Raw genomic sequence first — 26,446 nt, forward strand, 5'->3', positions numbered from 1 at the left:
TAACCAGGGTATTTTTTTATAACAGTAGTAGGGAATGTTCTCCAACTGATGTCAGATTCTTAACATCAGTTCTCACCATTGGCCATGCTTCTCAGGCTAGTAGGGATGTGTGTATGCAGACTGAAGCTCTACGCCAGCTGGAGAGATACCCATTCCTCAACCACATTGTTAAAGAAGCTTTGGGTACTAAATTTGCCTTTCTCCACCCTTATGGTTATAGAGCAGGGGTGTCAAATAACAAAGCCATCTACTGTCCCTGTCCTAATGTTTCCCTCTTATTAGTACCCATCTCATGTATATAAACAGCATTATATCTATGTATACTACTAAAACGTACTTGACAAATAATTTTAAAAAGAATCAGCCTATGATGTGGTCAGCTCTGACCCTCAGGGTCACTTGGAAAATATAAAGGACCAGCCCGCATCATTTTGGCCTGGTCTACCCACCAATGCAAAGTGCAAAGAGGAAAAATCAGGTCAGTGTGGCTTCGGCCTAGTCTCCCCAATGCAGTTTGAGGAGGGGCATCAATCTGCCCACGTCACCCAATGGGCCACACTCACCCAGTCGGCCATGCCCCCACCCCCGAGGTCACCCACAGCTCTGATGTGGCCCTCAATGAAATTGAGTTTGACAACCCTGTTAGTTATAGAGTATTAAACTACAGTTTGTATTAACATTACCATACTGACTAAGGATGATAAGACTTGTACACAGTGAAGGGCTACCAAAATTTTTACTACCACACTGTGGGCGTGGCTTATGCAGGAAGCCCTGCATTTTCTTTCAACATCTTCCAGTGCAAATTGGATACTCTGGGGTGGAGCTCCATTATTGCTACCCCACTGCGTCCCCACCCCCCGGTCCAGGCCGTATCCCACCTCCGCTTGTACAGCAACATTCTGGTGGAGGTACCAGAGTGAGAAAAGTTAAATAAACATCTGAGTTTTTGATCAAGATTATTGAGGCATTGAAGTGTGCATTAAGTTCTTGATTATTGAATAAGAGCCATCATTTAGTTATAGATCACGTCCTGTGAACATATAGGATACAACTTCTGATATTGTTTGTTTGTTTGTTTGTTTGTTTTTTTGTTTGTTTATTCGATTTTTATGCCACCCTTCTCCTTAGACTCAGGGCGGCTTACAACATGTTGGCAATGGCATTTTTTAACAGAGCCAGCATATTGCCCCCACAATCCGGGTTCTCATTTTACCCACCTCGGAAGGATGGAAGGCTGAGTCAACCTTGAGCCGGTGATGAGATTTGAACCGCTGACCTACAGATCTACAGTCAGCTTCAGTGGCCTGCAGTACAGCACTCCACCTGCTGCGCAACCCCGGTTCTATGATGGATCCACTGGTACCCTACGAGAAAAAGGACAGAAATGTGCTACTCAATCTTGCACCAAGGTATTCCCTATCAATTCAGCAGCAACACCAAAAAGAAAGAATATTTAGCAATGCACAGAAATGAATTTTGAACAGTTGCTCTGATGTTCTGCGAGAATTAACCTCACTGTTTATAAATAGCATTATTTCAAAACCAGTTGGCATCACAACAGCATCTTAAAACTTTGACCACTGATCCCACTATTCTCAGCTGAGCACTTTGTCTCCCTCCTTTAATCCTTTCATCCAATCTCCTCTAAGTGCTTTCCCTTCCCCTCAATTTGAATTGGCAAAATAAATAAAAAAAGGAAGAAGAATCTCCATAAAAACGCTTCACTTTAAATGTTGCGATTCTTCGTGAACTCACATGAGGTTTAGCCTAGATAGTTTCTTTCTATCTTTGCTTTAAATTTTGCTTCTGGATGCAATGATTATTCTAAAATAATACTGCTCTTAAAGATTGCCCTAGAAAAAGAGAAAAGAACATTAGAAGAGAAGCAATTCTAAAGTGACTGAGTGTGGCTGGTTTAAGGCAAACAAAACAGCATGAAATTTGGCGGTGGAAATCCTGTATACAGTGAATGAACCATCTGCACATTCACAGTAAGGACATTAAGAATGGCTGCTTCTGCCATTCCAGATGCTTTCCAGCAAACCATTCACATGAACTGAGAGCTGCAGCTGACTGTGGGAGTATTATCATCCTTGGGCAATCTTTGTTGTAGTCTGGTGGATGCTTTGTGGGTTTCAGAAAATAGATAGCTACCATCTGTTTCAAGGACACACACAAAAAATTGGAGGTGTACAGTACAGTCAAATAGAGCCCAATGTATCAACAGCAAACTTTCCAAAAGAGAAACAAAAGACCTTTTAAAATATTAATAATTTCCATTTTTAGAGGCCTCTAATTGATTCAAATCAATTAAAAATGTGCAGGACAAATCTTCAAAACTCAATTAACGTTATAGCTATAGGTATTTTTTGTTTTGACTCATAAGAGGGGCTTTCCTTGGATTAATAGCAATTGTTCGCCTCTCTTTTTCCCTTCCTCGCTAACTTTCTAAGATATTTTAAAACTACCCTTCTTTCAGACAAATTCCAGATTCAGTTGGAAAATTACAAATCATAGTGTTCTAAAGAGTAATTAGAACAAGAAGCAGATAAAATTGTCTAATGAATAGGGGTACAATATAACATCAATAAGTTCAGCATTCGAAGATTGGTCAATCTTTCAAGGTAGATCAGACCAAGAATCCAAGTTCATGTAGGTCAGTACTACCTTTGCTGTAAGCTCTAGTAAGAGCATCTTGCAAATCTGCTCCCCTCCGCCCCCAGTTCTCTTTATCTTTGTGAGAACTTTGTGAGATTCACTTATATTGCTGCTCTGAACTTACTCCTCCTTTCTGAAACCATTGTCTTAATAGTGGATGTTTCTCTTTTTTTCCTCTTGAAGTCATTCTACAATACTTGACAATTTTCTTATTAAGGCATAAGCATTTTACCAATAAAGTACAATATTTGTACCTTGGAGTTAAAATGAGGAATCCTTGCTGCTTTCTGGTTGTTTTTCTTGCAAGATGTTTTATAACCTATGCTAGATGATATTGTTAGTGCTAGTATGGAGTGAGGCTTGTTCTCAGTTTATATTCATATAGGCATTTTTGGGACTTGAGTCTGTTTGATCAGATCCCGAGAGTGCTTTTTTTTGAGTAGCAGATATGAATATGCATGGAAAACCAAGCAATGGAGACAATTAACTTTATATTGGAATAAAATCTTTCTTATTTGATTTGTTTATAAATCAACATTCCTTGTTCTTGAGTGATGCCTCAAGAAGGACATTTTCTTGTTACTTCTCTTGGCAGTTAGAGGCAATTTATTGAGTTGTATGGTTATTTTAATGATATGGGTTTTTAGATGTCTTTTTAAGTATTGGATTTGTTTACATTGTTCACTATTGTTGTGAGCCGCTCTGAGTCTTCGGAGAGGGGCGGCATACAAATCTAATACATAATAATAATAATAATAATAATAATAATAATAATAATAATAATAATTATTATTATTATTATTATTATTATTATTATTATTATTATTATTATTATGTCAATACAACACAGCAAACGAGATCATTATGCTGGATTTCATATTTCATCGCCAGTTGGGCGCTTCCCAAGCACCTAGGACTGCATGATGTAGTGGCGAATTATGTTTGCCGATCCCAGTAAAGCGGCCTTTTGCAATTGACAGATGGAGATTTTGTCAATTCCGATGGTTTTCAAATGTCCGCTGAGATCTTTTGGCACTGCACCCAGCATGCCAAGTACCACTGGGACCACTTTCATTGGCTTATGCCAGAGTCGTTGCAGCTCGATTTTTAGATCTTCATATTTTACTAATTTCTCTAGCTGCTTCTCCTCTATTCTGCTGTCCCCTGGGATTGCGATGTCAATGATCCATACTTTCTTTTTCTCCACAATCAGGATGTCTGGTGTGTTATGCTTCAGAATTCGGTCAGTCTGAACTCAGAAATCCCACAGTAGTTTTGCTTACTCATTTTCGACCACTTTTTCGGGCATATGATCCCACCAGTTCTTTGCCACTGGTAAATGGTAGTTCCGGCACAAGTTCCAGTGGGTCATCTGTGCCACAGCATCATGTCTATGCTTGTAGTCAGTCTGTGCGATTTTTTTGCAGCAGCTGAGTATGTGATCGATTGTTTCATCTGTTTCTTTACAGAGTCTGCACTTTGGATCGTCTGTTGATTTTTCAATTCTGGCTTTGACAGCATTTGTTCTAATGGCCTGTTCTTGTGCCGCCAGTATTAGTCCTTCTGTCTTCTTTTTGAGTGTTCCACTTGTAAGCCATGACAGGGTCAATTATTATTATCGTTGTTGTTGTTGTTGTTGTTGTTGTTGTTGTTGTTGTTGTTATTATTATTATTATTATTATTATTATTATTATTATTATTATTATTATGTCTCTGAGGATAGATGTTCCTGATTATTCTGACAGACCTTGACTTTTCAGTAAATATTTCTAATCTACTATTAAAACCACCATAACTATGCTGCTTCACAATACCTTATTGGTCCTGAAATCACTCTGGAACTGATCTAATCTGCTAATTACCCTGTTTCCCCCAAAATAAGACATCTCCTGACAATAAGCCCAATCAGGCTTCCCCCACCCCCCACCCCAATTCCCATTTAACCTCTGGAGATTTGCCTAGCTATGCTTACTACCTCTGCAGACAGATTTATTTTAAAGAAAGCTTCTTCCTCCTATAAAACAAGCAAACCAACAAGCCAAATACAAAGTAAGGAAAGAATTATATAATATGGTCAGAGTTTAGTGGAATGGAATGGAATGGAATGGAACAGAATGGAACGGAACGGAACAGAACAGAATAGAATTCTTTATTGGCCAAGTGAGATTGGACACACAAGGGATTTTTGTCTGGTGGATAAGCTTTCAGTGTGCCTACAAACAACAAAGTAATAGATCATATATCATAAATCATAAGATGCTATTACAAATCAAAAGATACAACAGCAATTGAGAAATCATAATATACTATAGGAGAAGTCAAAGATGAGAGGTTAGAAAGATAAGAAGATGAGAAGGATGAGAAAATAATGAGGATAAAATCAATACAGTGTAGTGTATGGGCAGGAGACAGTGCTATAGGAGTTAAGTACTTTGCGGATTGCATGTGGGAAGAAACTATCTTTGTATCTAGATCAGTGGTTCCCAACCTTTTTTTGGCCATGGCCACCTAAGCATCTCTAAAATCCTCATCCCCTCCCCCTTGTGACATATAAGTCTTACTATTCAAAAAGTGAACTCCTACTCATGTGGAGGAAACCTAAAAGGCCATTAATGTGGTTTAAATAAGGTTCCAATTGCCCCACCCTGTGGGACATGGGCCCCACATTGGGAACAACTGATCTACAATATCGCCAAAAAGGCTTCTAGAGTTGTTAACCTGATCCTACGCAGCTTCTGCTCTGGCAATCTCACACTACTCACCAGAGCCTACAAAACTTTTGCCAGACCAATCTTTGAATACAGTTCATCTGTCTGGAACCCATACCACATCTAGGACATCAATACCCTAGAAAATGTCCAAAGATACTTCACCAGAAGAGCCCTTCACTCCTCCACTCGAAACAGAATGCCCTACGTAAGCAGGCTATCAATCCTAGGTCTTGAAAGCTTAGAACTAGGATGCCTAAAACACGATCTAAGTATTGCCCACAAAATCATATGCTGCAACGTCCTGCCTGTCAATGACCACCTCAGCTTCAACCGCAACAACACAAGAGCACGCAACAAATTCAAACTTAATATTAATCGCTCCAAGCTTGACTGTAAAAAATATGACTTTAGCAATTGAGTTGTCGAAGCGTGGAACTCATTACTGGACTCAGTAGAATCAACCCCTAACCCCCAACATTTTTCCCTTAGACTATCCACGATTGACCTCTCCAGGTTCCTAAGAGGTCAGTAAGGGGCGTACATAAGTGCACTAGCCTGGCTTTCGTCCCCTGTCCAATTGTCTCTCCTGATCTCATATATCATATATCTTTTCTTCCTTTCATATATCTTCTCCTCTACTTTTATATCCTTTCTTTATATATAATACCTCATGTCTATCCTCTTCAATATGTATTGTGTATTGGTCTAAATAAATAAATAAAAATATATGTTTTGGCACACAATACCCTATAACAGCATTTTGAGGGGACAAGTCAAAACAGTTTATGTCCAGAATGGAAGGACTCTGTAGAAAGAGCATGTCTATCCTGATGACAAGCAATTCTGTATTTTAGAAAAAGTCAAAGGGTCTTCTTTGAGGCAAATAAAAGTATGCAACCTGAGCTCTTTTTTTTTCAGCTCTCCAAAGATATAGAGGATGAGTCAATCAGATTGTGAGTCAGTGGTGCAGCAGTTTTGGCAAAGAAACGGGTGGGGTGGGCAGCAAACCCATCAATTTCTATACTCCACTCAGCTGTTCCACACCTGGACAGTTGACTACTCAATTTCTCACATACACTTTATGACATTGACTGGATTTAATGGCTCCACAGCAAACAAAAACATTCAGTTTAATCCTGAGGATAGCAGTTTATGAAGTATAATCTGGACAGGGTCCTGAATGATACATCTGTGCCTTCTGCACCAAACTGGACTAAACCAGCCAGGGCAATTCCATCTTGTCTTCATAATGCAAGGGAAATCACATTCTCTGAAACAATAAATCTTCTCCCCACCCACAAGCAAAATAATAAAAAAGAACCCTTCCAAACTATCTGTTGGCAGCTTACCTGGCCAATGCAATAAGTACATGACAAATCCTACATGCAGAAATGCCAAGTGTTTTATACTGGAATTGAATCTTTCCAACATTTTTTATATTTTTTTACATTGCAAAAAAAGTATCCAGGCAAAATATGTTTTAATGCAAAAATAATAGCACCGATGTTGCACAATAGATTATAGAATTGTAGGATACTTCTATGCCAATTTGTCTTAGAGTCAGCATTACCACTTTTTCATCAGATTTATCCTGATAGGCATCAGATATTCATTTCACCTGCAAAGAACAGAAAATACTTTAAACTCAGAGAAATTTTCTGCTTTTAGATCTAATGAAATTAATAAGTGCAAACCTTGTTCTTTGGACCTAGAAATTATTTCTTGATGGCCCACTCAGTTATGATGTGGGAAAGCATGTACAATAAAACACATTTTCAAATTTTGATTCTTTATTTGTGAAAGGAGTTTGTGGCTCTGATTATGACCATCAAATCCATTAAACAATGGTAGCTCTATTATCATCCTAGGGGGGGAAAAGCTCATATGGTGTTTTAAATTGCATCATAATAACAGTTCTCAAATGGGACTAATTATATGAGAACAATATAATATCACAGTGAAATGTCAATTTTTTTTTAGCATGTTTGCTAAATAGTTCCTATATTATACCCAGGGGTGGGGAGCAGGCAGGACGGGGTAGAACGCAGACCAACCAGCGGAAATGAAGGTGCGTGTGCAGCTCCAGCTGATTGGCTGCTGTCACTTCCTGGATTACTAGTCTGGGCTCGACTCTCCTTTTTTCCTTTCTTGCTGCTGCTGCTGCTGCGTTTGTGCTCCTTGCTTTTTTCCTCTTTCCTCCTTCCTGGCCTTGGACGAGCTTCCCTCTCTCCTGCCCAATTCCCCTCCAGCCTCACGCAGCCACCTCCCACCTGAAGTGCAATCAGAAGGCATGGTTGGAAGTGGCACTGGCAGCATTTATGCTTCTGGCAGCACCTGTTTGTCTAGCTACCCAGCCTGAGGTGGGAGGGTGACCCAGGAAGGAGAGTGCGGGAAACACGAAGCAAATTGTCACCCCAGCGAGCAACACTGGTAAGGTTATAAGTCGAGGACTTAACATTTCCCTTAAACTATGATGATCTTTCAAGCCATTCCCACCTGATCACATGGCCAGGAAGCCACTCCTACCCAGCCACATGACCATTAAGCCACACCCACAAAATAAGCCACACCCACAGTGTGACAGTAAAAATTTCGGCTGCCCATTACTGATTACTCCACTCACTTTTGAAAAAAAGAAGATGGAACTACAAACATTTATTTCTTCATGGACAAGATCCTTATATTGTGCAAGATTCCTTCTCATCTTCCATGCTGTTGAGTATCTTCACAAAATTGTTCTGGAAACTCATTCAGACTCCAAAAGAGTTATCATTATATACAACTATCTCCCACAATGATGACATGAATGATTCCAGGGATTCACTCCAGCAGTGGGTTGCTATCATTATGGTAAGGTTCTACAAACTGGTAGAGGTGATGGAGGCTCCACCCACCTGCCACAGACGCTTCTGTGCATGTGAATGTGTGTGTGAACTGGTAGGGATGGAATTTAAAACCCAGCACTGATTCACTCCCAGCATATGAATTTTCTTTAAAAAGACATTAGGGGAAGATTGGTTTCCTTCCTGCACATCTAGTTCAGGAAAATATTTAAATGAATTAAAATGAGAAGACAAAATAGGATCATATCCTAAATTAGATTACTTCTATTTGGTTGTGGGGGGTTTTTTCTTGGCCTCAGTTGAAGAATATTTTCAGAAGGGGAAGATGGAATTTATAAAATATAAGATATCAAAGCAAATACGTAGGTGATGGAAATATAAATGACTATCTACTGAATCTCAGCGGGGTGGGGGGACAGCACAATTGCTAGGACAGAGAGAGTTGATGTTTCATCTCTTGGATCAACCAGTCCGCAGAAGTCTCCTATTTAACTGGCAAATTCCTTTGGCTCTCCAAGGAAGTCCATGTCATGCTTTGAGAACTATTTAGCCAAAATTGTGACAAGCAAGGAACTCTCCAAGGTTTTGAAAAGGGTAAATGTGGAATAAATAAAGTTTCTAGCAGTAGTAATAAGAAGACAAAGCTGTTGATTCTATTAATGACATGATTCTATTAATGACAATATGATTGGGACATCATATCCAATTACCTGTGATGTAGGTTAAAGCTTGATTAGCTTTATAATACATAAGTAAATATAGTGCTGTCAGAACAATAGGACAATAGATGTCCCATTATAACCAGATTTCTTACTTCCTTTTCAACCATTATATTATTTAACAAAATACATTCCTCCAAATTAGCATTCAGGGTCTGACATAAATCCTTAAGACGCTGAAATTTAATTGATGTTGGAGAAAGGTGTTTTGTATTTAATTTCTTTTGTTTTCCTCATTTTTGACAATCTTACAACTTCATTTGTCATCAAATTGGTTTGGTTTTACCCTACTACTGCTACTGAAATGGCTTCTCTCTGTAACACATATTCTAATGTAATTGTTACACACTACAGTGTCTTTGGTAATTTGCCTCATAATATATTTTAACAGATCCCCACAATGAAATTGTAGAAGGAATCAGTAATTGCATGATGCTGCAAGTGACTTCTTTCTATACTCTCATTTTGACTTTCACAATGAGATTTTCCTAGGTAATGTTCCATTTAATGCTTATGTTTCTATTTTTCGATTGAATAGGTTTTACAAAGAATATTTGGACCAGACTTGCCCTCCTCCCATTCCCTAAAAATCAGCAGGTTAGATTTCAGATTTAAATTCTGAAGTATTATGTAAAGACCCTTAAGAACATATGTTTAAGATTATTATGTTTGAATTCTTTTTCATATCTAACTTAATTTGAAGGAGGGGAACATAGTTCTTTTTCTGCAATGACCGCTGGCCAATGCAGGAGTGTGCAATCAAGTTTGATAGGATATAAATAATATGGACTTTGGAAATATTATATATTGCAATTTAATACTGCTGTCTTAATTTGTGAGGTCTTGGAAGATATCAATATTTCTGAATATTTTCAACTTTGCATCACTTAATATGGAGACAGATGGATCCTTATACAACAATAATGTATCTCTATATTAGATAAGTGATAGATTAGGCACAGCTGATGTCTGTGCAATGATGGGAACATAAAAAATGCTTTATACTGAGTCATTTCACTGGATCATTAATAGCAATATTTATAGCAGTATTTTTTATTTTACATGCACTTTTATGTAAATTCAATATGAAATCAAGAACAAACCTGTAAGGTAAATTGGATCTAAAAAGAAAAACTGGCCAAGAGATTAATGCAAAGACCTTTGGTTGCTAAAGAAGAACTCCAAGAGGAGTATCAAACTCAAGGCCCAGGGGCCAGATTCAGCCCACAGGGAGCTTAGAGCTGACCCATAGGGCCACCCTGGCAACAGCAAAGGACAGGCCCGTAGTGCCTCTGCCAGCAAAAATAGAGCTCCATTTTCCCCAGCAGAGGGTTGCAGGAGGCCATCACAGCCGAAAATGTAGCTCGGCAGCCCATTTTCATTGGCAGAGCTCTTGGGCCACCAGAGGCACCTCTCAACACAAATGGTGTTGAGCTGGCCGTGCTCGCTGGCCTCCAAAGGTCAAACACAACCTTGATGCAGCCCTCAATGAAATCGAATTTGAAATCCCTGAACTAGAGGATGAATCTCCCAAATCACAGTTTGACATCTAAATCACTGCACCACATTGGAACAGAGCTCAGTTAAAACAGGATTGACTGACAATCACTTGATAAGACCACACTTCGAATGTATGTATGTATGTATGTATGTATGTATGTATGTATGTATGTATGTATTTACTTACTTACTTACCATTTACTACTTATTATCTATCTATCTATCATTTATCTATCTATCTATCATCTATCTATCGATCTATTATCTATCTATCGATCTATCTATCATTTATCTATCTATCATCTATCTATCGATCGATCTATTATCTATCTATCTATCTATCTATCTATCTATCTATCTATCTATCTACACTGCTCAAAAAAAATAAAGGGAACACTTAAACAACACAATATAACTCCAAGTAAATCAAACTTCTGTGAAATCAAACTGTCCACTGAGGAAGCAACACTGGTCGACAATCAATTTCACATGCTGTTGTGCACATTCAACTTTGTACAGAACAAAATATTCAATGAGAATATTTCATTCATTCAGATCTAGGATGTGTTATTTGCGTGTTCTATTTATTTATTTATTTATTGTTTGTTTGTTTGTTTGTTTATTAAACTATACACCACCCATCTCTCTGTTACAGCAACTCTGGGGAAGTGGGAGCCTTAGAGCATAATAAAAGGTTTAAGAACATTATGAAACAATTAAAAAAAATAGGAAAGATTAAATAACAACATTTTATGAATAAGAGACAGCTACCTAACTTTATTTGGGGATTGAACTTGAACCATTTACATGCATAGCTACAGTAGTATCGCAGTTTTAGTGAATTGTGTTATCATTTAAATAGTAAATTAAATAATGTTTGTCCAAAAATTCTGGAAAGTAAGAGAGTGCCCACTATACTAGGATGTTAGTGCCAGGTCTAACCATGGAGTACACATTTTTTTTCAAGCAAAGACCACAGTCCTCAAAGTATAGCTTTTATGTTGAATTCACCCACTTATTCCTGGCCAGTATAAGACTCAGTATAAGCCACCATATCTAATTGCACTTTACTTATATGCAATCAGTATATTTAGTAATTTAATGGCATGTTTAAGGCATTGAGTAGAAGAAAAACTTTAGTTGAGTTGCGATTTGTAGTGTCATTCAGAAGGTTCATTCACTGTTATTGTTGCACTTCAGGCTTGCGAGTTCTGCATTTTCAAGCAAATAAATTTGTTTTTCACTGTGTCGATGAAAATAGAATTAGCTTGGTTTTTGCATCCCTCCCACAACAACTGAGGTGTAATTTGCTTGTAAAATAATGCATCAATGTACATGTCTGTATTTGAAGTTCAATGACATATCAGCATAAAAAACAAATGTACAAAAACAGTTAAAATGTTAAGTGTTGTTAAAAATCACAATTCAACACCAATATGGAACAGTAGAACAGATTGGTAAATATAACTAAGTAACACAGGTTGGAGATAGATTGTACGATCACTCTCTCAGGCTGCAAAGTTTCTCACATCAGCCTTGCAAATTCCATCATTAACTCACAGAAGATTTATTTATTTTATTTATTTATTAGATTTGTATGCCGCCCCTCTCCATAGATTTCTGGGCGGCTCACAACAACAATAAAACTATTCAAGACAAATCTAATAATTTAAAAACATTAAAAAACCCGTTATTAAAGCAGACATACACACAAACAAACATACCATACATGAATTGTATAGGCCCGGAGGAGATGTCTCAATTCCCCCATGCCTGATGGCAGAGGTGGGTTTTAAGGAGTTTACAAAAGGCAAGGAGGGTGGGGCAGTTCTAATCTCAGGGGGGAGCTGGTTCCAGAGGGTCGGGGCTGCCACAGAGAAGGCTCTTCCCCTGGGACCCACCAAACGACATTGTTTAGTCGACGGGAGAAGGTCAACTCTGTGGGACCTAATCGGTCGCTGGGATTTGTGCGGCAGAAGGTGGTCCTGGAGATATTCTGGTCCGATGCCATGAAGGGCTTTAGATGGAACCTCAAAGAATCAAAATAAACTAGAATGATGTTACCTCGGAATAAAATATGGTAGGATGTAATCTATCTTATCTGGATTTCTCTTTCAATTAACAACATCTTCATGAAATAAAATGAGCATATTTATTTAGAGTACACCCACAGCAGGTATTTTTATGGTGCTTTTTTGAAAAATTACTAAACTTTGTACTATTCCTTTACCGGGTTGTCATTTATTCAAAATTGGGGTTGTTTGGGGATATTTTGTGAGCATTTAGACAACTTAGTAGTCTCCCTGCTCCTTCGCTTTACAACAATACAACATGAATGGGCACTGGGATTTTGCTTGCTCCTGAAGCAGCCTGGCCCGATGATTAGAACCAACATCAGAATTTAAATTTATTGGCAGAATTCTTTGGAGAAGGCTTTTTGCCACCGGCCTGAACAAGGTCCAACTTGGGCTCATCAGTAATTGCTCACAAAAGACATGGGGGGATATTTATTAATTAATTAATGGCACAAAAACAGAACAATCTCTACCTACAGAAGATTGTGTGCATATGGGTCTGCTGTCAGTACAAAGAAATAATATTTGGAAACCTATTAAAGAAAACAGGGTCTCAGCTTCTGACAAAAGGAGAGAGACGATTGGAAACAAAAATCCCACATCTCTGAGCTCCTCTAAGATAACTTCTTTGCTTTGAGAGAATATTTCACAAAACATTTTATTCTTTAGAAGATGCCAAAAATACCCCACCAACCTTCACCAACTGAAAATGCAAGACTTGGCACTTTAATAAAACAGGAAAACAAAAATACTTAATCTTCTTAACTGGTAAATCTTTGAGCCAGGCGTCACATTGTTGCTCTATAATAAAAGGGATTGCTTTGCAGTAATTTGGGCAGTTAAGAATTCTGTGCATGCTCAAAATCATGACATTTCAAGGACAATAAAGTTGGCTGGCTGTTAGCCCTTGGCTGTACAAAATAGGAGGGGGAAAGCTGGTTTTAGCAGCTAGTTATTCAGACCGCATTATAAAACACATTTCCAAACAGAGACTGTATATTCTGCTCTTCCAAAAGACGCAGATATTTTTAATTTAGCATATTAACAGGAATTATTTAACAAAGGTCAGTGGATGCAAAGCACTTTCTATATATTACATTATGACTGTTCTGAATGTGACATCAAAGAACAAGGGACAAAAGATATTCCTGCAGAAGCATAATTATACAGTTTGCAGGAGCAGAAATTTGCACGAAAAACATGTTTTCATGACTTAGGTTGTGTGCCTACAGAACACAAGCAAACTGGAAGAGAATTAAAATTGATAGAGCCATGTTTTCATGAGAGGGGCATCAACCGAATGTCTCTTTCTGAAGTTCAGAAGTCACAATGACTTCTATATAAGGTTGTTTCAGACTGTTCCAGGTTCCTCTAAACCAGTGTTTCCAAACTTGAAGATATTTGGACTTCAACTCCCAGAATTCCCCAGCCAGCGAATGCTGGCTGGGGAATTCTGGGAGTTGAAGTCCAGATATCTTCAAGTTGCCAAGGTTGGGAAACACTGCTCTAAACAATGATGCAAAGAAGGAGTGCTTCCCAAGGGTTCTTTCATGTTTGTTTGTTTTTTTCCGAACAGGAAGAAATCAACTCTAATGGGCTTCCACTTGTTGAACAATATCTTGCTTCTAGTCTTTGCATTCTTTCCTCTGATGAAAGAGTAAGTTTTCCTACCCAGATTACAGATTGAAATGGATAAGTCTATACGGAATGTCACAAAAATGATAAAATCAGGTGGCAGGTTGGGGCTGTAAATACAATCCTTTATAGGTTTTTTGAGATGTAAGTTGTGTTAAGATTTGAGGATGTACATCTAAATCTTTCTGGGTTTATTAAATGGAATGAGGGGTGGGTTCCTCCTGGTTTGGATCACCTGAAATGTTAGCGACCCGCTGGTGACATGACAATGGCATTACAGATCCGGTTTGGTTGGTGCTGGTCCATGGGCTGATAAAAGGGAGGAGAGCCTGTGGCTTAGAGGGTAAAAGCACTGCCTAGCAAGGCAAAAGTGGCCCAGGTTCAAATCTTCGAAGGGTATGGCTAACTGAGGAGAGCCAAAAAAGTTTGAAATAGATCTATAGTCTTCTTTTATTTCTTTATCTTCTTTGCAAGTTTGAAAAATTTGATTTGGTGTCTGGATGGCCCCTGGAGTGGGGATGAAAGGCAAAAAGAAGCAGTATGCTATCTCCCATATTTGGGCATGCCAGATGACTCGACAGAATATTTATTTTATTTTATTTATTTATTGGATTTGTATGCCGCCCCTCTCCGTAGACTCGGGGCGGCTAACAACAGTAATAAAAAAAAACATCATGCAAATCCAATACTAAAAACAACTAAAATACCCTTATTATAAAACTAAACATCCATACAAACAAACATACCATGCATAAATTATAAAGGCTTAGTGGGAAAGAATGTCTCAATTCCCCCATGCCTGACGACAGAGGTGGGTTTTAAGGAGCTTACGAAAGGCAAGGAGGGTGGGGGCAATTCTAATCTCTGGGGGGAGTTGATTCCAGAGGGTCGGGGCTGCCACAGAGAAGGCTTTTCCCCTGGGCCCCGCCAAGCGACATTGTTTTGTTGACGGGACCTGGAGAAGGCCCACTCATGCAGCAGAAGGCGGTCTCATAGATACCTTGGTCTGGTGCCATGAAGGGCTTTATAGGTAATGACCAACACTTTGAATTGTGACCGGAAACTGATCGGCAACCAATGCAGACTGCGGAGTGTTGGTGTTACATGGGCATTTTTGGGAAAGCCCATGATAGCTCTCGCAGCTGCATTCTGCACGATCTGAAGTTTCTGAACACTTTTCAAAGGTAGCCCCATGTAGAGAGCATTACAGTAGTCGAGCCTCAAGGCGATGAGGGCTTGAGTGACTGTGAGCAGTGACTCCCGGTCCAAATAGGGCCGCAACTGGTGCACCAGGCGAACCTGGGCAAACACCCCCCTCGCCACCGCTGAAAGATGTTTCTCTAATGTGAGCTGTGGATCAAGGAGGACGCCCAAGTTGCGGACCCTCTCCGAGGGGGTCAATATTTCCCCCCCAGGGTGATGGACGGACAGATGGAATTGTCTTTGGGAGGCAAAACCCACAGCCACTCCGACTTATCAGGGTTGAGTTTGAGTCTGTTGACACCCATCCAGGCCCCAACAGCCTCCAGGCACCGGCACATCACTTCCACTGCTTCATTGACTGGACATGGGGTGGAGATGTAAAGCTGGGTATCATCAGCGTACTCATGATACCTCTCCCCATGCCCTTGGATGATCTCGCCCAGCAGTTTCATGTAGTTATTAAGTAGCAGGGGGGAGAGGACTGACCCCTGAGGTACCCCACAAGCGAGAGACCTCTGGGTCGACCTCTGATCCCCCACTAATACCGACTGCGACCGACCGGAGAGGTTAGAGGAGAACCACTGAAGAACAGTGCCTACTACCCCCAACCCCTCCAGCCGGCGCAGAAGGATACCATGGTTGATGGTATCGAAAGCCGCTGAGAGGTCAAGGAGCACCAGGACAGAGGATAAACCCCTGTCCCGGGCCCACCAGAGATCATCCATCAACGTGACCAAAGCAGTTTCATGCTGAATATGTGTGTGTGTGTGTGTGTGTGTGTGTGTGTGTGTGTTGAATATATATATATATTCAAATTCAATATTCAAATTCAGCAAAAACATGTGACACATACAGATATAGTTTGTCAGCTATCAATAAATTAACTGCCTTGGAAATGGCCCTGGGTTGGGCCGAGAGGCAAAAAAGGAGCTGTGATGTTCCTTCAATATATCACGGTGATTCGACACAAAAATATGTAACCCTTCCCTGGTGCAGAGCTGAAGGGATTGGATACTGTAGCCTAGAGGTTAATTCTCTGCCTTACAAGGCAAAGGTTGCAGGTTCAAATCCCAGTGAGGGTATGGCTAGCTGATGAGGTCAAAATAAGGCTGAAATAGATCTATCCTACTCTCCCTTAATTTTCAAAATCAGCAAAAACATGTGACATATATATATATGTGTGTGTGTGTGTGTGTGTGTGTTTTCTGTTGGGTCACCCTGGTATATTGAAGGAACGTCACAGCTCCTATTTGCTCCTATATAAGCTTCATCAAAGTGACATCTATCATGTTTGCAACTTCCAATGTGCTGAGTCCCATCCTTGTCCGTTCTTGATTTTTTTTAAAAAGCCTTTACCATTTAAGCTTTGGTGTGTGGGGGAAATAACTCTATAAAGGCTGCCGTCTCCCATTTTCTTTTGCTCAACTCTATCTAAACCCAGCATTTTGAAGGAAAGGCTGAAATGGAAACATAATGGGGTTTTATTACCTTTCAGTCCCCTGAGGATGACGACTGTGGAACTAGGACACACAGCCTTTCTCTTAATTAAATTTCAGCGTGCCTGAATGAATAGCTGAAGCTAGATTAAATAATAGATATTCAGTCTACTATTTCACATTCGACATTCTTTTAACTCAACAGGATTCCCCTGACTTGGAAAGACTTAATTGCACGTCCCTTTTTTGGTGTAGGGGAGGGGGGCTCATCAAGGACAATGCCAGGGTTCATGTTTTTCAGACAGCAAAGCATATAAATAAAAACAGGTGAGGAAATTTTGTCCAAAAGTGTTTGGCCTTTCTTGAGCTTGAAGGTTAATAAATTGCAAAATGATTGCTGCAAAAAAAAATATATGGAAACGGGTCCGTAGGGATTCTCATTTTGTCTCTCACTACAAGCAGTTAACTGACAGCCATTCCTTCAGTTCTCATTTTGAGAAGGCACCCAATTTCATTGACTTGATTTGCCACATAACTGTTGATCCCTTATGGTTCTTGTTGACTAGGTTTTATAAAAATGAAAGTTATCAGCAGTAAACTTGACCTGCTGATCCTTGGATTTTATTTATTTATTTGTGGGAAGGGGCAGACAGTCAAGGGAAATTAAACTGAAGCAGCTGATGTTTTGTCTAATAATACAGCACCAATAAGAATTTTCATACACACACACACACACACACACACACACTGAAACCCTAAAGGGCACAATAGACTTATAACAACTTTCAAACCTTGCAGAAGGCATCTCTTGCTTTAATAGGAAATATTACAGAAAACCAAAGCTAATAAAGTTTTCCAACCATTCAGGGGAAGACAGGAAGACAAAATAACTTCTGCTGAAGAAATTTCACTTCTTGCGCTGACTGTTCATCTGTGCATTTCCTTACTTTGGAGCCAATGAGAGAGAGAGAGCCTCTGGAAGTGACTACAAATCCATTTTCAAGAAGAACCATAAGCAAGTTCATATAAAGATGGCTATCAACATTTAGCCCATCAACTTTTAGAAAGAGTCAACTGCTTTTTTCCTAGGTCTGAGACTATTGCAGGACAAGGAATCCTCTTTTTAAAAATGCAAGAATAGAATAGAATACAATACAATACAATAGCATTATTTATTGACCGTGTGATTGGACACACAAGGAATTTGTCTGTGGTCCATATGCTCTCAGTGTACATAAAAGAAAAGATACATTTTGAATGCCAAAAGGGATCAAGGATTCCAGGTTTTAAAAAAGGATCCCAGATGAATCATGTTTTGTGTTTCCACACAGTTTTGAATGAATATGCTATCCAAGATAATGTTACCTATTTTTTATACTAGTTGTTCACAATGATTAATTCTCAAGGCAACATATAACTAAACCCCAAATAAACTCCCAAGTCTGTAAACATCAAGCCTAAAGAAACATAACACAACAACCTACTAAAAACCAATAGAGGCATCCCAGTACATTTTTTTAAAGAATCCAAAATGGGACACACAACTAGACTTGTTCTGTCTAACACGGCAAACAAGCAGCAATTAACTTCCAATTAGGGCTCAGACACAGGTTTTGAAGTGAAATAGTCTATTGTACAATCAGGTTTGTTGAAAAACACAAATTAAAACAAAGGAATGTCCTTTGGCTGCCGAAATTCAAAGCGAGTGGCAGAAGTGATAAGCAAGATTTCAAAACAAAGTTTTCAAAGCAAAATTACTCACAGACTTCTTAATACTATATTGTTCTGAACTGCAGAAAGATATATTTGTATGAAAGGCAAAAACTCTTAATATGCTCTTTTCCTTCAAAGGGTCAAACATTGATTTTATGCAAAGGGAACCTCCCAATCTCTTCCCCTTTTATACACCCTGGAATTATAGACTGCACATAGCTGTACTCAAGTCCACCTTATGAGTCTACGTAACTATTCTTGCCTCCCCTGCATCCTTCTCACTCTTGCATCCAGGATAGGGTCCCTCACCTCCTCTTCCTCATCAGAACTAGACAAAGCCTCTGTTGGGGGTTCTATAGTCTCTGCAGGACCTTCACACTCTATCTCTCCCTTCTCCTCACTGTCTGACTCCTCTGACAGCCAACCCAAATGGACCCGGTTCATCTGGCTCAATGTCTGTTATCAAAGGACCTGACTGTGATCCAACCACAACAGACTTTGACTAATTTTGGGAGTTGGGGGGAGAAATTGGTGGTAGGTGTTCCCTCTTCTGGGGAAAACATTTGGGGATGAGGGACCTATTGCTGAAATTACCATTCTTCAGCACTCAAAGCAATCTCTCTTATTATGAGGAGTCAGGAATGAATAATAGAAGACATGAATCAGTTAAGGTTGCTACCAGAAAAATGATGATCTGAGAAAGTAATACAAGATCGGTGTGACAAACCATAAGTATATGACTAAGTCTTGTGCTGTCGCAATGCATTAGCCAAAAACTTGGCTAATTTTCCATTTGGAACTTTGAAAAGACAATCAAGTCAAGATTATTTTATGATGACTAGAACAAAAGCTATTACTGCTATTATTTGTGCATGTTTATAATTGACTCAATCTTTATAAACTATATAGAAGGGAAATATCCAGTACCTGAAAAAAATTATTTGATAGCAGGTCTCCAACTGGTTAGAAAATCCAAAAGGAAACATTTGAATGAACAAATATAATTTTTCCCAGGCTTGGACTAAGAAAATGTCTGTGAATGAAAGGTCAAGAGATTCTAAGTAGCAGTGGAGTCATTTTACTCACTGCAACCTCATATACAGTTAAACTAGTTGTAACAAATGAGGGTTGCAGCCTCTTGAACAATTAATATATTTAAAATATTAGCTACCGCATGTCTAAGAAAATTATTCTACCTTCTTTTCCCCCCCTCTTAAACTAGTTGTTCTAAATTTAAGTCACTGCTATTAAAATATTAGAAATAAATTATATAATAAAATTCCATTGATAAGGGGGAAATGATTCCATAACACTTTGAATTATTATAATTATTGGTCCTACATGATTCTCTTTTGATTTCCAAACTGTGAGTTATCTATTGAAAGCAATCATCTCCATGAAAGGTCATTTAGAAAGAAAGGTCAACTTTCTTTAATTTCTTAATGTAAAACAGATGTAACTGTGAACATTACGGCATATTATTTGGACTCCAGTTACAAACTAGACAGAAAGATAAATAAATGCCAGGAAATATGAAAGTGCTCTTCATCCTCTGGACGATGAACAAGGTTACTGTCTCCTTTAAAAGTTTGGGGAAAGATTGGATTTGCAACTTGGAAGTGATTGTAAATCCTGCTCTGTTTTCAGGCAGCATTGGTTTCACAAAGGGTCTTTCCTCACTTTGAGTAGCGAATCAGAAACTCTGTTTTTTAAAAAAAGATGGCCTAGAAAAAGATTGATGTCATCTCGGCTTGATGGCTGCCATGTAATGTACTTATGTCTACCTTTGAAAAGGGTTGGAAACTTCGAGCTCTTCAAAGTACAGTCATCTGATGGTATAACTGACATTGACAATAAAGAAACGATTTCCCTGGTGTTCAAAAACCCTTGCGGGGATGAGTGTGGGTAGAGGGGTGTGTGTGTTCAGTTCAAGGCAACTTGGCAAAGAATGAAAACAATGTGAAGCAAAAGACATCCTGTTACTTCACTTCTAAAGGTTTCGGAATAAATCTCCCAAACGAATGGTTCTTTTAGTGCAGGTAAGCTGGTCTAAGGCATGCGGCAATGTTTCAAGTTATGCGTATTTCAGAGAGAAAAGGTGAGAAAGTGAGATAAATGGTAATAAGAGGTTTCCAAGGAGAGAGGTTTTGCAGCATTGTACAGTTCATAAATCCAGACTGTGAACAGCTGAGAAGGGAGTGTCACTGGTCCTGCAAATTCCTCTGCTCAAAAGTTCAATAGATTAACTCTCCAGTCATCTCAGGTCTTTTAAAGGACTTTTCTCTTTTTACGACCCAATTAGCTTTACATGTTAATAAGACCTTTTCTTCCTTATAAAACTGTGCAAATTTTTCCCCACATCTTGGGTGATACACATTTCACATATAATTTCACTGCCCCGGGATGATTTGTGAGTATATATTGCCTCTGAGAAGATGGTAATTTACAGGTGATTGTTTGGAGGAGTTCAAATTACCAGCACTCATATATATGGATATATGAATAAAAAATGAAGCTTCTCGAGAGATTTTGCACAAACAGTTTTCTTGGAAAGAAAGAGAGCTCTCAATAAAAACAAATCTTCTTTGTATCTCTTGCCTCGGTATAAAGTATTGATAGATTCCTTCAGACATTCATTTCTGTTCAGCATTCCGAAATGTTTCCCCTAATATTTTATCTTTTCTCCATCATCATATAAATCCTCATGTAGCTTAGTTCCTAGGAATAAAGAGACGGCGTGACGCAGTGGTTAGAGTGCAGCACTGCAGGCTACTTCAGCTAACTGTTAGCTGTAGTTCAGCAGTTCAAATCTCACTACTGGCTCAAGGTTGACTCAGCCTTCCATCTTTGTGAGGTGGTTAAAATGAGGACCCAGATTGTTGGGGGCAATATGCTGATTCTGTAAACCACTTAGGGAGGGCTGTCAAAGCATTATGAAGCGATATATAAATCTAAATAGAAACATAGAAACATAGAAGTCTGACGGCAGAAAAAGACCTCATGGTCCATCTAGTCTGCCCTTATACTATTTTCTGTATTTTATCTTAGGATGGATATATGTTTATCCCAGGCATGTTTAAATTCAGTTACTGTGGATTTATCTACCACAACTGCTGGAAGTTTGTTCCAAGGATCTACTACTCTTTCAGTAAAATAATATTTTCTCATGTTGCTTTTGATCTTTCCCCCAACTAACTTCAGATTGTGTCCCCTTGTTCTTGTGTTCACTTTCCTATTAAAAACACTTCCCTCCTGGACCTTATTTAACCCTTTAATATATTTAAATGTTTCGATCATGTCCCCCCTTTTCCTTCTGTCCTCCAGACTATACAGATTGAGTTCATTAAGTCTTTCCTGATACGTTTTATGCTTAAGACCTTCCACCATTCTTGTAGCCCGTCTTTGGACCCGTTCAATTTTGTCAATATCTTTTTGTAGGTGAGGTCTCCAGAACTGAACACAGTATTCCAAATGTGGTCTCACCATCATTCTATATAGTGGGATCATAATCTCCCTCTTCCTGCTTGTTATACCTCTAGCTATGCAGCCAAGCATCCTACTTGCTTTCCCTACCGCCTGACTGCACTGTTCACCCATTTTGAGACTGTCAGAAATCACTACCCCTAAATCCTTTTCTTTTGAAGTATTTGCCAACACTGAACTGCCAATACAATACTCAGATTGAGGATTCCTTTTCCCCAAGTGCATTATTTTACATTTGGAAACATTAAACTGCAGTTTCCATTGCTTAGACCATTTATCTAGTAAAGCTAAATCATTTACCATATTACAGACGCCTCCAGGAATATCAACCCTATTGCACACTTTAGAGTCATCGGCAAATAGGCAAACTTTCCCTACCAAACCTTCCCCTATGTCACTCACAAATATATTAAAAAGAATAGGACCCAGAACAGATCCTTGTGGCACACCGCTTGTAACCTGACTCTGCTCAGAATACTCGCCATTAACAATAACTCTCTGATGTCTACGCTTCAGCCAGCTGAAAATCCATTGAACTATCCAGGGATTAAGTCCAATCTTCACTAATTTATCTATCAGCTCTTTATGTGGAACCGTATCAAAGGCTTTGCTGAAGTCCAGGTAGGCAATATCCACGGCACCACCTTCATCCAACACCTTTGTGACATAGTCAAAGAAATCAATGAGATTAGTCTGACATGATTTGCCTTCAGTAAAGCCATGCTGATTTGGGTCTAATAAGTTATTGTTTTTTAGGTGCTGATTTATCCTCTTTTTGAGTAGAGTCTCCATCATTTTAACTACAACTGATGTCAAGCTAACTGGCCTGTAGTTACCAGCTTCTTCTCTACTGCCCTTCTTGTGAATAGGCACAACACTGGCCATTCTCCAATCCTCAGGAACTTCTCCTGTTAACAAGGATTGGTTAAACAAATCAGTCAGGGGGGTAGCAATGACAGATCTGAGTTCTTTAAGAACTCTGGGGTGGATGCCATCTGGACCCATTGCCTTATTTATCTTTAATCGTTCAAGTTCTTCTAAGACATCGGCTTCTAAGATCACTGGAGCTGAATCCGTACAGCTGGAAGCAATGCTATATCCCTCTATAGTATTATTTTGTAAGGTGTCTTTTGAGAAAACTGAACAGAAGTAGCTATTGAAATGGTCAGCTATTGAAATGCTATTGCTATTGCTAATAAAGACATCCTACTATCAGAAAGATGTCTAGGCTGCGAGAATGGGACATGATTAGAGGTGGTATTCTAGTTATGACCACAACTGAGCCCAAAACGTCTGTTGCTAAGTGAGATATTTGCTGAGTTTTGCCTCATGTTACAACCTTGTAAAATGACTACAGCTGTTAAGTGAATCCCTGCAGTTGTTGAGTTAGTCACATGACTGTTAAGAGACTCTGACTTCCCCATTGACTTTGCTTGTCGAAAGGTCACACAAAGTGATTACGTGAGACCCTGCAACTGTCATAAACATGAGTAAGATGCCAAGTGTCCACCTCTGCCTCTTCATTCTCTCTGCTAGCAGAAGTCGGAGATGAAAATGCAGTTACTTTGCTGGGTGTTTTTCTGCATTCCCATCCTAATTCCGCCACAGCCACCACTTCCCAGTTGCTGTGGGGAAGGTGATGCTTGTGGCAGGATGCTCCTCAATGCGTGGAGGCAGGACGCTGCAGTTTCTTTCACTGCCTGTCAGCTGTGGGCGGAGAGGAGCAGAGCAAATCTGCCAGCTTTACTCGTGACCATCACTGGCCTTTCTCCCTGCCTCTCCTGGCCAATGTTGCTCATGAGTAAATTGCAGCTGGGATCTCCCGCATGCTTCCCTCGCAGGCAAGGTCGGCTGGAGGAAACACAAGGAAAAGACTTCGGTGCCACAATCTCCCACATGCTTCCCTCGCAGGCCAGGTCGGCTGGGGGAAACACATGGGAAGGTGCCATGATCTCTCATACACTCTTCTCCCTCCCCTTGTGCCTTGGTCCACCCTCTGCTGGTATTACCTCTCCACCAGCTCTAGAACCGTGTTTCACAACCTCTATAATTTTAAATGTCCAGTTTTCAACTCCCAAAATTCCATGCTGGTTTAGATTCCACATTTCATAAAGCTTGCTAAGGATGAAAAACAGTGGTCTAGAACAGTGATTTTCAGCCTTTTTTGAGCCGCGGCACATTTTTTACATTTACAAAATCCTGGAGCACACCATCAACCAAACTGACACAAAATGACACTCTAACACAGTACAGGTAGTCCCAGGTTACGTTGTTGGCGACGTATGACGTTTCGTCATTACGACGACCCAGGGACAGCTTCGAAGCCACCGCTGCTGCCGCTGCCTCCATTCGGGCGAAGGGATCTCCATGGTGGGCGGAGGCTTCGGAGACCCCGCGGAGATCCCCTCGCCTGAACGGAGGCAGAGGTGGCTTCAAGGGACCAACAGCCGGTCCTTCTCGGCGCTGCATTGCTGCAGCCTCCGAGCCTCTCCACCAGCTTTAGAACCGTGTTTCACAACTTCTATAATTTGAAATGTCTGGTTTTCAACTCCCAAAATTCCATGCTGGTTTGGAGACCCCGCGGAGATCCTCTCACCCGAATGGAGGCAGTGGCGGCTTCAAGGAACCAACAGCCGGTCCTTCTCGGTGCTGCATTGCTGCAGCCTCCGAGGCTGCCGCCGCCGCCACTGCCACCTCTGTTAGGGGGAGGGGATCTCCACGGTGGGCGGCCTTGGAGGCTACAGCAATGCAGCCCCAAGAAGGACCGGCTTCAAGGAACCAACAGCCGGTCCTTCTTGGTGCTGCGTTGCTGCAGCCTCCGAGGCTCCCACCACGGAGATCCCCTCACCCGAACGGAGGTGGCGGTGGCAGCCTCGGAGGATGCAGCAATGCAGTGCCGAGAAGGACCAGTTGTTGGTTCCTTGAAGAAGCCGCCGCCGCTGCTGTGTAAGTCGGAACAGTCATGTAAATCAGAATATTCCGACTTACACCAAACTCGGCTTACAACGGGCCGTGGGAACAGATCCCCGTCGTAAGTCGGGGACTACCTGTACATATTATACATATAGTTCATAATATAGTTTCTAAATGTATTTATACTCACTTAGTGTGAATAGGATAGACATAACCAACTGAGGCTGAGGCTTCATCTAGTGGTGGCAACATTTACCTCCAGTCCTGTCCAGGATTAGAAATCGGGACCATGGGGAGGAGTAGCAGCTTCAACTACTCACCATGGCCATACAATGACAAGTGCGCAGCAGCCCGAGCAGGGACCTTCCTGGCTGAGGATGAGAGGAGGCCTGCTATTGGTTCATCACTAGTGGTCGGGATGAATCCTAGAAGGTGATTGGTCAGTGAGCATTCCCTGTGCCTCCACTCTTCCTGTCACTAATAGCTGGAGGAATTCTGAGGGGAATGTTTATGTTCGGATGGAGGCGACTGGCGGCACACCTGATCATGTCTCATGGCACACTAGTGTGCCATGGCACACTGGTTGAAAAACATTGGTCTAGAACAATTGCCTTCCTTAGACTTAATCTCCTTCTTTTCCTTTTCCTCCTTCTCCTTCTCTCTCTCTCTCTCTTTCTCTTCTCTGTAAATATTTGTCAGTTCTTTCCTGTGTTCCACATTCCCTTCGTCATTCTTACAATAAACCAGGGGTGGGTTCTAACTTACCTCACTGCCAGTGGGTGCGCCTCGCGGGTGACTGCATGTGCCATGCCCAAAAATCCTGAAAAAAAATTTTTAAGCCCAAAAAAAGGTGGTGATTGCATGCACATTGCCAGAAACTCGGTTTCTGCACATGCTCAGAAGAATTTTTTAAAAATTTTTAAATGTCCAGAAAAACTTTAAAAAGCGAAAACAAGATGGTGACTGTATGCCAGAAACTCGGCTTCTGCACATGCTCAGAAGAAAAACAATTAAATTTAAATTTAAAAAATATTTATTTATTTATTTATTTTAATATGGTGGCGTCCACAGACCAGCACTAACTGAACCAGTTCTGTGACATCATTGTGATGTAACTAGCAGGTCGCTACCGGTTCGGGTGAACTAGTCCGAACTAGGAAGAACCCACTGCTGCAATAAACATTCTAGGCCCATCCAAAGCATTTCTCCCTTTCTTTCTTATCTGTAAGAAATAGATTCCAGAGTTTAAAATTGATTAAATTGAGAAAATTAAGCAGCTTATTCAAGTCTGCGCAGCTTATTTTGATAGTGCTATTTGTGCTACTTGACTGCAGCATTGTTTTGTTTCAAGGCTGAAAGCCGCACCCCTATGCACACCTGCCAAATGTAACTGATTTGTTTAGTGGGGTATTTGTGTTAATAATCTTTTTGACAGAGCAATTTTAAGATTATTGGAATCACTGGGTTCATACTTTAATTGTGTCTTTCAAACTGTGCAATCTGGGTTAACTAATTTTATATGATCCTTTAGTCCTTAAAAACGTTTGAATGCTA

This window comes from Erythrolamprus reginae, chromosome 1, assembly GCF_031021105.1.
Source record: "Erythrolamprus reginae isolate rEryReg1 chromosome 1, rEryReg1.hap1, whole genome shotgun sequence".
Lineage (NCBI taxonomy): Eukaryota > Metazoa > Chordata > Lepidosauria > Squamata > Dipsadidae > Erythrolamprus > Erythrolamprus reginae.